The sequence below is a fragment of the Myotis daubentonii genome, chromosome 15 (genome assembly GCF_963259705.1).
Source record: "Myotis daubentonii chromosome 15, mMyoDau2.1, whole genome shotgun sequence".
Taxonomy (NCBI): domain Eukaryota; kingdom Metazoa; phylum Chordata; class Mammalia; order Chiroptera; family Vespertilionidae; genus Myotis; species Myotis daubentonii.
Window position 1 is genome coordinate 6,794,900 of NC_081854.1, and position 15,040 is coordinate 6,809,939.

Consider the following 15,040-nt stretch of genomic DNA (forward strand, 5'->3'; position numbering starts at 1 on the left):
TCAGGGTGGGGGTCCCACTTGGGTGCCTGGCCAGTCTGGGTGAGGGGCTAAGGGCCGTTTTCAGGCTGGCAGGTGACTGCCATTTTTTCTTTTAATTCTGGGATTTATTTACCTTCTATAATTGAAACTCTGTTGCCGTCACTGGCGCTCTAAGCTCTGAGGCCATGGCTGGCTGAAAGCAGGTATCTGGGGTTTGTTTAGCTTCTATAATTGAAACTTAGTTGCCTTCGGGCTCAGAGCCGGGCCACGGCAGGTGGGGAACCTTGGCTTCCTCCATCACTGGAGCAAGCAAACCTCCTGCTCGCTTCAGCTGTGTGGCTGCTGGCCGCCATCTTTGTTGGCAATTAATTTGCATATCTCGCTGATTAGCCAATGGGAAGCATAGCGGAGGTATGGTTAATTACCCTTTTTGTCTTTCATTACATAGGATGGATGTTGGAGTTTGTTAAATACTTTCTCTGCGTCTACTGATAAGATCGTGTGATTTTTGTCTTTCAATTTGTTTATGTGATGTATCACATGTATTGATTTGTGTATTGATTTTCAGACAGAGTGGAAGGGAGCAGGATAGAGATATACAAATATTGACAGGGGAGAAATTCATCCCTGGGCTGCCTCCTGCATGCCCCCTAATGGGGATGGAGCCCACAAACCTGGCATGTGTCCTGGATGGGAATCAAACCAGAGACCGCTTTGTTCCTGGGTGGACACTCAACCACTGGCCCACACTAGTCGGGCCTTTAGCTCTCTTAGTAGTAACTTTTACAAAACAGCAAGCTTCTGTTTTCTCTTAAAATATGTGTCACTCATGAGGTGATCCACTAATGTATCAGGACATGCAAGAGCAGAGAAAACAAGGTCTGGATGATGATGGGGACAATCAAGGATTGCAAATGGTCACATGGACAGTGCAGAGGGCTGAATGGTGGCCACCTAGAGACACCCAGGTCTTAATACCTGGTATCCCAAAATGTTACCATGTAAGGGAAAAGGGGACTTTGCTGATGGGATTAAGGTAAGAATATTCACGTGAAGAGCTTTCTAGATTATTAAGGTTGATCCCTGAATCCAGTCACAAGTGTCCCCAAGATAGGAGTAGCAGGTGACTTTCTACACACAGAGCAGGAAGAGCCCATGTGACCAGAAGATAGGTCTAGTGATACAGCCACAAACCAAGGACAGCCGGCACCCCATCACCCGAAAGAAGCAAGAGATGGGTTTTCTCCTCAAGCCTCTGGACCGAGTACACCTCAACCAACAACTGGAATCCTACACAATAGAACCCATTACACATGATGGGGTGTAGGTTGTGTTACCCCAAGATGTGGCACCCAATCTTTCTTTGTATCTGAGGTCTGAATCAACAAGTTAGAATGGCAGAGGGAGAAGATATTTTTACTCCCTACATGTATATCTGGTCTCAAGAGCTAAGAACTAAATTTCCTTTTTTAAAATACACAGTGTCTGTGGTAATTTGCCACAATGGCCCCAGGGAACCAATACAGGCAGGAATTCATGGAGCACTCTGGGAGGACCCAGAGAAGGAATTGAGAAAAGACCTCCTTAGCCAGACCCATCCCTCTGTTTCTCTTTGGAGCCAAATTCCTCAAAGGGTTGTCTGGACCCACTATTACCATATCCCCTCCTCCAATACATTTCTGAAGTTGCTCCACTCACGTCTTCATACCCTTTCCTCCAACCATTGAAACCCCTATGTCAGGATCTCCAATGACAATGTGTTTCCTTGTGTCTTCTCTTCTCTATGTGCCATCAGTCCATTTCCTCCCTCACCTGTTGTCATCATCTCACATTGGCATGTTCACATCTCCCATCCTGATCTCCAGACTTTCACACCAGCTCTCTCACTGACGGCCCCAGTTGGATATGAAGTGGCTTCTCAGAAGGAACATCAGCCTCAAAACCCTCCTGTGTGTCCATCAAACACAAGCATTCTTTCTGATACTCAGGGGAAACACTTGGGAACCACCCTTGCTCTTGACACCCTCAATAACCACATCCCTAGGGAAATTCAGTCAACTTGAACTTTGAACTATATCCAGAAATTAAACCTCACTCTCCACCTCACCTCCCTGGTTCAACCACCGTGCCCTCCTGCCTTCTCACTACTTGGCTGCTGTGATCTATTCTGAACAGAGCGGCCATGGGCATCCTGTTACAAAGAACCTTCAACCATATCTCTGATGAGACCAATGGCTTCCAGCTTCCTGCATTTGCTGCAAGCTTTCCCTAGGCTGCACCTAGGGAAGCTTTCCTATGGGGTCTGCACCACCCTCAAGGGGTCTCCCCTTCCAGGCATCCCTGGACTGTCACACCTGAGTCTTGTCTCCATCACACACCAGGCTGCTTCTGCCTCAGAGCTGGGGCACTGCTCCTCATCCTCCCTGCTAATCTCCTGTAGGGAAACACACAGTGTGCTCTGTCACCAGCATCAACTCTAGGCTCAGATATCACAGTTTGTACTCTCAGATATCAGACATTGTCCCTCCACATGTCACCTAATCCTTTCTTTGCATGCATCCTCCACACACATATGACCATTGTATAGGCTCTAATATTTTCATTTATTGATTACTAGAGGCCTGGTGCATGAAAGTTGTGCATGGGTGGGGATATGTCCCTCAGCCCAGCCTGTACCCTCTCTACTCTGGGGCAACTTGGGGACATCCCTCTCACAATCCAAAACAGCTAGCCTCTAACTGCTCACCTGCCTGCCGGCCTGATCCCCCTAACTGCTCTCCCCTGCCGGCCCCATTGCCCTAACTGTTCTCCCCTGCCAACCTGATCACCCCTAACTGCTTCTGCCTTGGCCCTGCCACCATGGCTTTGTCCAGAAGGATGTCCGGTCTAATTAGCATATTACCCGTTTATTAGTATAGATTAATTCTATCCTCTTGTCTCCAAAATGACAGCTTCTGGGTGAGAGAGATTTTTTTTTTATGACAAACCTCTCAGAATTTATTTCTGTTTGAAACTAAAGGGGAAAATATATGTCTTTGAAAAGTCCCAGTTTCTCTCTTTTTTTTTATTGCTTAAAGTATTACAAAGGGTATTACATATGTCTCCTGTTTTTCCCCACCCTTGACAATCCCCTGGTCTCCCCTCCCCCCAGTGTCTTATGTCCATTGGTTATGCTTATATGCATTCATATAAGTCCTTCAGTTGATCAGAGAGAGATTTTTGAGGCTTGATTCATAGTTGCATCCCCATTACCCACAACCATGTAGGTGTACACGTATACTTGCTAAAGAGTCATTAAAATAAGGACTATATATTATTTCTTTCAAAAATCTACAAGAATCACACACATACAATGAAGTAGCTTATAACTGATCATCCGTTGGAGATGTAGGGATCGGGAGGGAAGGAAATTTCAGCAGAAGGAACTGCACATGCAAAGTCTCAGAATCACAAAGGCCGTGGCCCAGCCAGATGTGGAGATGATGTGAGAGGCAGGGAGATCATAGAATCTAGTGGAGAGTCCAGCAGGAGACAGACCACGCTGAGCCCTCAAGTCCAGCCTGTGGTGGTTGATCCTCATCTCTGGCCATGGAGAGGAAGCGTCATTGTTCACACTGTGCAGGAAGTAGGCGATAAGTCTCTGGAAACACAATCTGGAGACAGGTAGCTGGTGGGATCGGGGACCCAGGGAAGAGATGAGGCCCCAGGAACAATCCCAGCATGATTGGGCAGAGATGGCCATCACCAGAGGCTGTGATTAGGAAGAAGGATGGACAAGTCTTAGAGGACTAGGGAGAAGGGAAGGGAGGCAAAATGTAGACCTACACCCCAGACCTAGCCTTAGACAAGCGTTGCCACCGTGTCACCACTGTGATGGGGAAACCAGAAGAGAAGTGGCTTTGGAGAAGGTGACAGCTCAATTTAAGCAATCCTGGGGGCGACCTGAAGTAGGTGCCAGTGGGATGTTGGGTGGTGAGACACTTCCATCACTCACCTGAGCGATTAACCTGAGACTGTGTCTGCATCCTTCATGCCCCCTTTTGGCCCCAGTGCCTTCATCCTGTGGTACCTGCCTCTGAGGGAAGAGACCAGTGTCTTTCACTTTGACCGCATCAGGTCCAGTGGGCAGTAGACCCAAACCCCTGTTGCCTGCCAAGTGGTGGAGAGGGGAGTGAAGTGAGAGAGAGAAGTTCTGGCTCCACACTCTCCTGGCCACTGCAGGTACCTCCCACCCTGGCACTGGACTGGCATGGCATTCATGAGGACTGTCGGTATGAAGTCCTTACCCAGCACCCCTTCACCCCCTGCCAGCTCTGCCCCTGACCCGTCAGGACCCAGGGCTTCGGTCCAGCACTCAGCCTCGTGCCCCCTGCTCTCCCCAGGCCTCCCCTCCTCCAATCCGAACTCACATGAGGACTAGGAGGCAGGGGAGGAGGATCAGGGTCTTGACAGCTGCTTCCGGGATGGCCACCAACATCACCTCTGCCCCAGGCCCTGTTAATCCTGCAGGAAAGAGGGACCAGGACGGAGTCACCTTCTGGTCCACAATCCCGTGTCCTCCGCTCCCAGTAGGACCCTGGACGTCATTCCGCAGACATTTCTGCATCACTGGATGTGGGACCACCTGGGCACCCACCCCAGACCCCACCCTGATCCCCAGCAGTAGCACAGAAAATAAAATGCTTAAGTTGCAGTTCATCATAATGAAACATTTGTTCATCAGTGGACACTATGGGGAAATTGAAAAGCCAACCCATTTAATGGGAGCAAATATTTGCTAGTTATAGATCGGACAAGGTTTAGTATCCTGCCCATACACAGAACTCTGACAGCCCAACAGCAAAACGTCAAAGAGCCCTATCAAACAACGGGCAGAAGACTTGACATAAAAAGTTCTTTAAAGGTGACGTACAAATGAACAATAATTCCGCGACAAAATAACCGGCATCATAATTATCACAGAAATGCAAATCAAAGCCACGTTGAAGTAGCCTTTCACACCCACTAGTAGCCTATCCTTATTTTTAAAGGGAAAATACCAATGTTGGTAATTGTGTGGAGAAATTGGAAGCCTTATACTTTGCTGGTGGGAATGAAAACTGATGCTGCCACTGTGGAATACAATCTGGAATTTCCTCAGAAACTTATACATAAAAAGTAGCATTTGACTCAGCAATTCCACTCCCAGGTTCATGACCTAAAAAACAGAAAACATGTCCGAACAAAAAACGTGCACCAATATTCACAGCAGTATAACAGCCAGAAAGTGGAAACAGCTAAATGTCCATCAACTGATCAATAGAAGAACTGGACTAACCATACATCCATACCAGCAACTATTATTCAGACAACAACTTGAGAAGATGTTGCCTGAATAATAGTTCTCCATTAGAAGAAGATGTGAGCACAGCCAGAGTCCGTTTGTGCCGTGGACAGCACCCCAGGCTCGGAGAGGGATGGGGACGTCTGTCCTACTGATGGCAAAGCACCAGTTGGATCCTTCAGGTGAACAAACCAAGGCTCAGAGCAGTTGTGGACACTGCTCACTACCTGAGGGGTGGGGTGAGGAGCTGGGGTGAGGGACCAGGCATCTGAGGGCAGACTTTAGTGACTTTATTCTAAAGGAAATGCCATTTTGGGGGATTTTTTAGTGATTGATTTTAAGAGAGAGAGAGAGAGAGATAGGAAGGGAGAGAGAGGGAGACATCGAAGTGCTGTTGCACTGATTTATGCATTCGTTGGTTAATTACCATGTGTGCTCTGACCTGAGATCAAACCCACAACCTTGGGGCACTGGTACGATGCTAGAAACAGCTGAGATACCTGGCCTGAGCCAACTTCAGTGCTTTCTTCATTATTGGCCATGTGACTATATTGCTTGTTCAAAAATACGTAAATTTAACTCTCACAGGTAAATGAAAACCTGAGCCTGGAGGACTCATCAGGACATGGAGGGTCAGGGGCCTCAGCCATGTGGAGGGTGCCTTGTTGTCCTGGTGCAGCTGACAGGGTCTTCTCCCTCGGGGCCCCGCCCCACCCCCACAGCACTGGCCAGGCAGGAAGAGGGCAGGGGCACTTTCAATCCCAGGGAAATTACAGGCTTTCACAGCTGAGTCCAGAGCAGAGGTGACCTCCTCTCTGAAGGTCAGGGGCTGCAGGATGGATTTTGAGTATGGAGCAGGTGCTGGTTTCCTGTAGCGCCCCCCACCCCATCCACTGGGGCACTCACTCTGTACAGAGAGGCTCAGAGAGGAGTGCAGAGAGCCCCGAGAGTTGTGGGCCCGGCATGTGAGCTCCCCTTCATCCCCGACCTTCGTTGGAGGCAGCTCCAGGACTCCAGGACTGGAGGTGCTCAGGTTCTGGTTCCCCTTGGCCCAGCTCAGCCCGGCAGGGGGGTTGCTGTTGACCACACAGACCAGGCGCAGGGACTGGCCCTCCAGGACCGAAAGAGATGAGCCGTTCTCTGGGACTGTGGGTGCTGGAGAAGAAGAGACAGAGGGTCAGAGTGACCGCGAGGGGGAGAGGAAGCGGAAGGATGCGGGAGGAGAGCAGAAGAGAGGAACAGACACACAGCCTCCGGCTGGGGGGACCGCAGGCTTTTCTCCCTTCCGTGCAGAACAACCTGACCACTTCCCTCAAACTTGCAAAGAACGTGTGAAGTACTGGTAGCTATGTGTTGCTTTTGGGAACTGACCCCACAGACACCCGCACACACAGGGTTGTGAAAGTGGAGGCAGATTATTCGTTGCAGTGTTGAGGTTAGCAGAGTAAGATGAACGCCCTGGGTCTCCGTTACTAGAAGATGTGCACGCAGCCCTAGCTGGTTTGGATCAGTGGGTAGAGCGTCGGCCTATGGACGGAAGGGTCCCAGGTTCAATTTTGGCCAAGGGCACATGCCCGCGTTGGGGCTCAGTCCCCAGTCGAGGGGGCGTGCAGGAGGCAGCCGATCAATGATTCTCTCTCATCATTGGTGTTTCTATCTCTCTCCCTCTCCCTTCCTCTCTGAAATGAATAAAATATATTTTTTAAAAAAATATGTGCACACAACCAGAATCCAGCCATGCTGTGGAATACTGCACAGGCACGGAGAGGATGGAGACGTCAGTCCTACTTATGGCGAAGGACCTGTGAGATCCTTCAAGTGAACAAACCCAAGGCTCACACCAGCGTGTGGACACTGCTCACTTCCAGGGAGGTGAGCAGGCATCTGAGGACAGACTTGAGTGCCTTTCCATTTTTGCCCATCTACACTAATAAAAGGGTAATATGCTAATTAGGGCGGACATCTTCCAGATGTCCATCCAGACGTCCATCTGGACAAAGCCACAGTGGCTGCGAGGCCCAGGGCTCAGGCCTCACAGCCACACGGGCCAGCAGTGGCAGCAGCAGCGGCGTGATGAGGGCATTGCCTTCCCCTGATCAGCCCAGTCGCCTCCTGGGAAGCAGGCCTAAGCCATCAGGAGGACATCCCCTGAGGGCTCCTAGACTGTGAGAGGGGGCAGGTCAGGCTGAGGGACCGCCCCTACCCCGCAGTGCACAAATTTTCATGCACCGGGCCTCCTCTAGTATATATATATGCAAATTGTCCCCTCAGGAATTCTACTGGGAGAGCAGGAGTTTGATCGCTTCCTATGACATGCACTGACCACCTGGGGGTGGCACAGAACATGGCAGGTGACCAGTGGCGGAGATGGCCTGGTGCTGAGGGAGTGGGGAAAGAGGAGGCGGGGAGGTGGGGAGGCCTAGGGACCCTACCCTGTGCACAAATTTCATGCACCTGGGCTCTAGTGTGACTATATTGGCTGTTGGAAAATACACAAATTAAACTATTGGAGGAAAATGAAAACTTGAGCCTGGAGGACTTGTCAGGAGATGGAGGACCAGGGGCCTCGAGTGGCAGCTCAGCCATGTGGAGGGTGCCTCGTTCTCCTGGTGCAAGGGGCTTAGAGACCAACCACGGGGACTGAGAAAGAAGAGGGACCACTGAGGATGTCTGGTCGCAGGGTGAGGCCAGGAGATGAGGCAAGGACTGGCCCTGTCCTGCCATGACCTGGGAGAGGCCCTCCTCCCTACAGCCCATGATGGTCTCCCTCCTACCTGAGCCATTTCCTTGGAAGACAGTTATGGTCAAGTTCTGTGGAGAGTCTGGGACAGAAAGAGAAGGTGGACCAAACTCAGTGGTGAGGGCTGGGCAGACGTTGGCTCTGGGTCCCCAGGAGCTGCTTAAATGGGGACAGGGTGGGAGCAGGCATCCCCCTGATCCCCTCCCAGACCAGGTTCATGACCATGCACGCATTGTCTGAGGTCCTCTACCTCCATCTCTTCTGCCCTCAGGAACCCCATCGGGAACCCCACATCCTGGTCCAGTTCTCACAGGACATGTTGAGGAGCACGGTCCTCATCGTGGTCACCCTGGCCCCAGGCAAGGCCACCTGACAGGTGAAGGTGGCACCTTCCCACCCCCAGAGGCAACAGAAACACAAGAGGGACAGGGCTTTGTGCTCCAGGTCCCCTACACAGCCAGGTCCCCAGGACAAAGCACCCAGCACACCTGCCTGGCCCTCCTGCTCTGCACACCCTCAGCGACCTGCTTTCCGACCCAGCACTCACAGTGCTGAGCTGGATGGTTGTCTCCACGGTCACACCAGTAGCAGGAAAATGCACCTGACAGGTGAGGTTGGTGCCATGGTCCTGGGGCCGTGGGGTGATGGTGAGCACAGAGGAGAGGCGGGTCCTGGGCCCCAGGGAGCTGTGGGCAGCTGATGTCCAGGAGAAGATGGGGGGCGTGCCCCGCTCACAGGCCCAGGGCACAGAGCAGGTCAGGCTCCTGGGGAGGCCGCTCTCCAGGTTCCCCGGGATGAGGATGTGGGGTGTGTGTTTGAGGGCTGGTGAGGAGGGGGAGACAGGGGATCAGGAGGGAGGGTCCCAGGTGCGGCCCTGAGAGAAGCCTCAGCTTGGGTCCAGCTCCTGCCTCTCAGCCCAACAGGCTGTACCCCGACCCCCTCCCAGGATGGGGTCCCATCCCAACCCTGCCTGGGGCCACCGTGAACTTCTCCTGTGGCCTCTCCTGGAGCCCGTTCCTCACCCGTCACTCGCACGTTGAGCTTGTTGTCTTTGTAAGAAAATTTAGAATTTCCTCTCTCCACCCGAAAAAAGTAAAATCCGTTATCTGTCTTCCGGGCGTCTCTGATGTCCAGGGAGCAGCTGTTGGTCTTGGGATCCCCGAGGAGGTGGAATCGGCCCTGGGTCTCCTCCTGCACTTTACCATCAGGGTTGTTTGTGGCCACTAAAACCTTCTCAGGTGCATCTGCCGCTCCCCGGTACCAGTAGCCGTGAGCTGGTGTAGAGTCAGTCCATCCATCCTGGGGGTAGGACACTTCGCAGGCCACCTGGGCACACAGGCCCTCCTGCACCCTCACGGGCGTCTGCACTTTCAGCGTGTAGTATATTCTTTCCTGAGCCAGGGACCCTGTAGGGAAACTAGGGTCAGCCGCAGCCCCCGCCCTGCCGGCCCCCTCCCCTCGGGCACTCACCTGCCCACAGCAGGGGCAGCAGCAGCCACAGCATCTCTGAGGGCATCTGGGCTCCTGTGGGTGAAAAGAGAAGCAAGACAGTGGGAGGGGCCTGCAGAGAGACCAGGAAAGCTGGGGAGCAGCACAGGGCCTCCCCGTCCACAGAGGAGGAACCTCAGCGCCTGAGCTCGTCCCCTCTGCACAGAGTGGGGAGGACCCCCATAGCACAGAGACCTGGGTGACCATCCTCATTATCCACCCTGAGCGCACTCTGGCCCTCTTGCAGCCCACCTTGGCCCCACAGCAGCCTGCCTGGGGTCAGGGTAACAAGTTCCCACTGAGGAACTGTGTTTCTCAGGGTTCCTCTATGAGAAACTAGAATAAATGTTGCAAGATTGACAGAAAGCAGCACAGGAAGATGAGCGTGAGAGCACAACAGTAAACTTCATCAGAGGAGAATGGTTGGGCTCTGATACCCTCAGGACCTGGACAGCCCTTGAAGATCACCCACCCCCTGCCCACGTCCACTCCTGGGAACCCGGAGGCCACGGAGGGTGAGAGAGGCATCAAATCACACCCAGGCAGGACCTCAGCCCACCTCCTGTTTCCCCGGCATGTCCTTCCCCTTGGAGATCATTTTCTGCAAAAGTAAAAGTGGGCCAGACGCCCTAGTCACAGGCTGCAGATGTCTGTGGAGGTCACCCAGCCAGAGGGGGGAACATGGGAGACGGGGAAGGCCAGTGATCATTCCCATATCAGCAGCCATGCGCTGGACACCACTCTCCACTCACAAGGGCACATGCCAGCCCTGGACGCTGCCCCAGAGTCTCTGTCCTGTGGGGACACAACAAGTGTTCTGTAACCTGGAGCTCCCTGGGACGGACTGTGATGTGGAATGGGGTGTCACTCACCCCCGGGTTGGAGGGGAGGGTTCTGTGTGTTCACACACACCGAGGGCCTCAAGGGGAGACCCGCAGGCGAGACACCTGGGAAACCGAGGCTGGCATTCTCTGCACAGTGGGGTGTGGTGGGGAAGAAAGTGCAGCGGAATGAGCAGATTTCAAAAGGAATAAACACTATGGGCTTCCTGTCGGCTGTCTGGGAGCCAGGAAGGCTTTCTTCATCACCGTTATATCACGGGACAGGCTCCTCCTTGCTCCAGAGCATGGTGGGCTCTCCAGCCTCTGGGGCTCTGCCTGGGTAGGCTCTGCTCCCAGCGGGACGCAGGGAGCGAGGAGCACCACCCTAAGGGACCTCCACCCTCAGGGATGGTAACAATTTCAGAGGGAATGGAGGTTGGGGGTGGGAAGAGATTAACCAAGGATCTTGCATGCATACTAGAGGCCCGATGCACAACATTTGCACACTAGGGTGGGGTCCCTCAGCCGGGCCTGCACCCTCTCGATATCCGGGATTCCTCAGGGGATGTCTGCCTGCTGGCTTAGGCCCACTCCCTACCTAAGCCAGCAGGCAGACATCCCTCTCACAGTCCGGGACCCCTCACTCCTTACCGCCTGCCTGCTTGCTGCTCCTTACCACTCATCTCTGCTTGGTGCTCCTTAGCTTTTTGTGGTCTATTTTTATTCCAGATGAATTTTTAGAGAGTTTGTTCTGGGTCTGTGAAATATGCCATTGGTATCTTAATGGGGATTGCATTGAATCTATTGATTGCTTTGGGTAGTATGGACATTTTAATGATGTTGATTCTACCAATCCATGAACACGGTATATTCTTCCACTTGTATATGTCTTCCTCTATCTATCTCATATTTCAACATCCTGTATTTTTCCTAGTGTAGGTCTTCTACCTCCTAAGTTAAGTTTATTCCTAGATATCTTATTTTGTTGTTGTTGTTGCAATGGTACATGGGATTTTTCTTTGGTTTCTTTTTCTTTGAGTTCATTATTGGTGTATAAAAAAGCCATAGGTTTATGCGTCTTAATTTTGTATCCTGCTACATTGCCAAATTCATTTTTTAAGTCCAGTAGTTTTTTGATGGAGTCTTTAGGGTTTTCTATATACAATATCATGTCATCTGCAAATAATGACAGTTTTACTTCTTCTTTTCCAGTTTGGATGACTTTCATTTCTTCTTCTTATCTGGTCAGTGTGACTAGCACTTCCTGTACTGTGTCGAACAGGAGTGGTGAAAGTGGACATCCCTGTCTTGTTCCTGTTCTTAGGGGAAATGGTTTTAGTTTTTGCCCAGTGAGAATGGTGGTGACTGTAGGTTTGTCATATATGGCCTTTAACATGTTGAGATATGTTCACTCTATTCCCACTTTACTGAGAGTTTTTATTAAAAACTAGAGGCCCAGTGCACAAAAATTTGTACAATTGTGCGGGGGCGGGGGGGGTCCCCTCAGCCTGGCCTGTGCCCTCTCGCAGTCTGGGACCCCTCCGGGGATGACCACCTGCTGGCTTAGGCCTGCTCCCCAGGGGACTGGGCCTAAGCTGGCAATCAGACATCCCTCTGGCAGCCCGGCAGCCCTCGAGGGATGTCCACTTGCCAGTGGGGAGCAGACCTAAGATGCAGTTGGACATCCTTAGTGCTGCTGGTGAGGCAGGAGAGGCTCCCACCACCACCGCTGTACTGGCAGCCATCAGCCTGGCTTGTGGCTGAGCAGAGCTCCCCATGTGTGAGCGCACTGACCACCAGAGGGCAGCTCCTGCATTGAGACTCTGCCCCCTGGTTGTCAGTGTGTGTCATAGTGACCAGTCATTCCCAGTCCTTCTGCTTTTAGGGTCAGTTTGCATATTACTCTTTTACTATATAGGATAGAGGCCTGGTGCACGGGTGGGGGCCAGCTGGTTTGACCTAAAGGATGTCAGAGATCAGAGTGGGGGTCCCACTTGGGTGCCTGGCCAGTCTGGGTGAGGGGCTAAGGGCTGTTTTCAGGCTGGCAGGTGACTGCCATTTTTTCTTTAAATCTGGGATTTATTTACCTTCTATAATTGAAACTCTGTTGCCGTCACTGGCGCTCTAAGCTCTGAGGCCATGGCTGGCTGAAAGCAGGTATCTGGGGTTTGTTTAGCTTCTATAATTGAAACTTAGTTGCCTTCGGGCTCAGAGCTGGGCCACAGCAGGCGGGGAACCTTGGCTTCCTCCATCACTGGAGCAAGCAAACCTCCTGCTCGCTTCAGCTGTGTGGCTGCTGGACGCCATCTTTGTTGGCAATTAATTTGCATATCTCGCTGATTAGCCAATGGGAAGCATAGCGGAGGTATGGTTAATTACCCTTTTTGCCTTTCATTACATAGGATGGATGTTGGAGTTTGTTAAATACTTTCTCTGCGTCTACTGATAAGATCGTGTGATTTTTGTCTTTCAATTTGTTTATGTGATATATCACATGTATTGATTTGTGTATTGATTTTCAGACAGAGTGGAAGGAAGCAGGATAGAGATATACAGGTATTGACGGGGGAGAAATTCATCCCTGGGCTGCCTCCTGCATGCCCCCTAATGGGGATGGAGACCACAAACCTGGCATGTGTCCTGGATGGGAATCAAACCAGAGAGCGCTTGGTTCCTGGGTGGACACTCAACCACTGGCCCACACTAGTCGGGCCTTTAGCTCTCTTAGTAGTAACTTTTACAAAACAGCAAGCTTCTGTCTCTTAAAATATGTGTCACTCATGAGGTGATCCACTAATGTATCAGGACATGCAAGAGCAGAGAAAACAAGGTCTGGAGGATGATGGGGAAATCAAGGATTGCAAAAGGTCACATGGACAGTGCAGAGGGCTGAATGGTGGCCACCTAGAGACACCCAGGTCTTAATACCTGGTATCCCAAAATGTTACCATGTAAGGGAAAAGGGGACTTTGCTGATGGGATTAAGGTAAGAATATTCACGTGAAGAGCTTTCTAGATTATTAAGGTTGATCCCTGAATCCAGTCACAAGTGTCCCCAAGATAGGAGTAGCAGGTGACTTTCTACACACAGAGCAGGAAGAGCCCATGTGACCAGAAGATAGGTCTAGTGATACAGCCACAAACCAAGGACAGCCGGCACCCCATCACCCGAAAGAAGCAAGAGATGGGTTTTCTCCTCAAGCCTCTGGACCGAGTACACCTCAACCAACAACTGGCATCCTACACAATAGAACCCATTACACATGATGGAGTGTAGGTCGTGTTACCCCAAGATGTGGCACCCAATCTTTCTTTGTATCTGAGGTCTCCATCAACAACTTAGAATGGTAGAGGGAGAAGATATTTTTACTCCCTACATGTATATCTGGTCTCAAGAACTAAGAACTAAATTTCCTTTTTTAAAATACACAGTGTCTGTGGTAATTTGCCACAATGGCCCCAGGGAACCAATACAGGCAGGAATTCATGGAGCACCTCTGGGAGGACCCAGAGAAGGAATTGAGAAAAGACCTCCTTCGCCAGACCCATCCCTCTGTTCCTCTTTGCAGCCAAATTCCTCAAAGGGTTGTCTGGACCCACTATTACCATATCCCCTCCTCCAATACATTTCTGAAGTTGCTCCAATCACGTCTTCATACCCTTTCCTCCAACCATTCAAACCGCTATGTCAGGATCTCCAATGACAATGTGTTTCCTTGTGTCTTCTCTTCTCTATGTGCCATCAGTCCATTTCCTCCCTCACCTGTTGTCATCATCTCACATTGACATGTTCACATCTCCCATCCTGATCTCCAGACTTTCACACCAGCTCTCTCACTGACGGCCCCAGTTGGATATGAAGTGGCTTCTCAGAAGGAACATCAGCCTCAAAACCCTCCTCGGTGTCCATCAAACACAAGCATTCTTTCTGATACTCAGGGGAAACACTTGGGAACCACCCTTGCTCTTGACACCCTCAATAACCACATCCCTAGGAAAATTCAGTCAACTTGAACTTTGAACTGTATCCAGAAATTAAACCTCACTCTCCACCTCACCTCCCTGGTTCAACCACCGTGCCCTCCTGCCTTCTCACTACTTGGCTGCTGTGATCTATTCTGAACAGAGCTGCCATGGGCATCCTGTTACAAAGAACCTTCAACCATATCTCTGATGAGACCAATGGCTTCCAGCTTCCTGCATTTGCTGCAAGCTTTCCCTAGGCTGCACCTAGGGAAGCTTTCCTATGGGGTCTGCACCACCCTCAAGGGGTCTCCCCTTCCAGGCGTCCCTGGACTGTCACGCCTGAGTCTTGTCTCCATCACACACCAGGCTGCTTCTGCCTCAGAGCTGGGGCACTGCTCCTCATCCTCCCTGCTAATCTCCTGTAGGGAAACACACAGTGTGCTCTGTCACCAGCATCAACTCTAGGCTCAGACATCACAGTTTGTACTCTCAGATATCAGACATTGTCCCTCCACATGTCACCTGATCCTTTCTTTGCATGCATCCTCCACACACATATGACCATTGTATAGGCTCTAATATTTTCATTTATTGATTACTAGAGGCCTGGTGCATGAAAGTTGTGCATGGGTGGGGATATGTCCCTCAGCCCAGCCTGTACCCTCTCTACTCTGGGGCAACTTGGGGACATCCCTCTCACAATCCAAAACAGCTAGCCTCTAA

At 51.3% G+C, this 15,040-nt stretch overlaps 1 long non-coding RNA gene across 1 annotated transcript; it reads right to left on the reverse strand.

Moving 5' to 3' along the window:
• Positions 1 to 3,354: 3,354 nt before the first annotated feature.
• LOC132216597 (uncharacterized) lies at positions 3,355 to 4,513 on the reverse strand. The gene is made up of 3 exons (XR_009448773.1): positions 4,389 to 4,513; positions 3,974 to 4,054; positions 3,355 to 3,730 (listed from the first exon to the last, which is right to left on the reverse strand). It is a non-coding gene; the product is annotated as an uncharacterized LOC132216597 (long non-coding RNA).
• Positions 4,514 to 15,040: the final 10,527 nt, after the last annotated feature.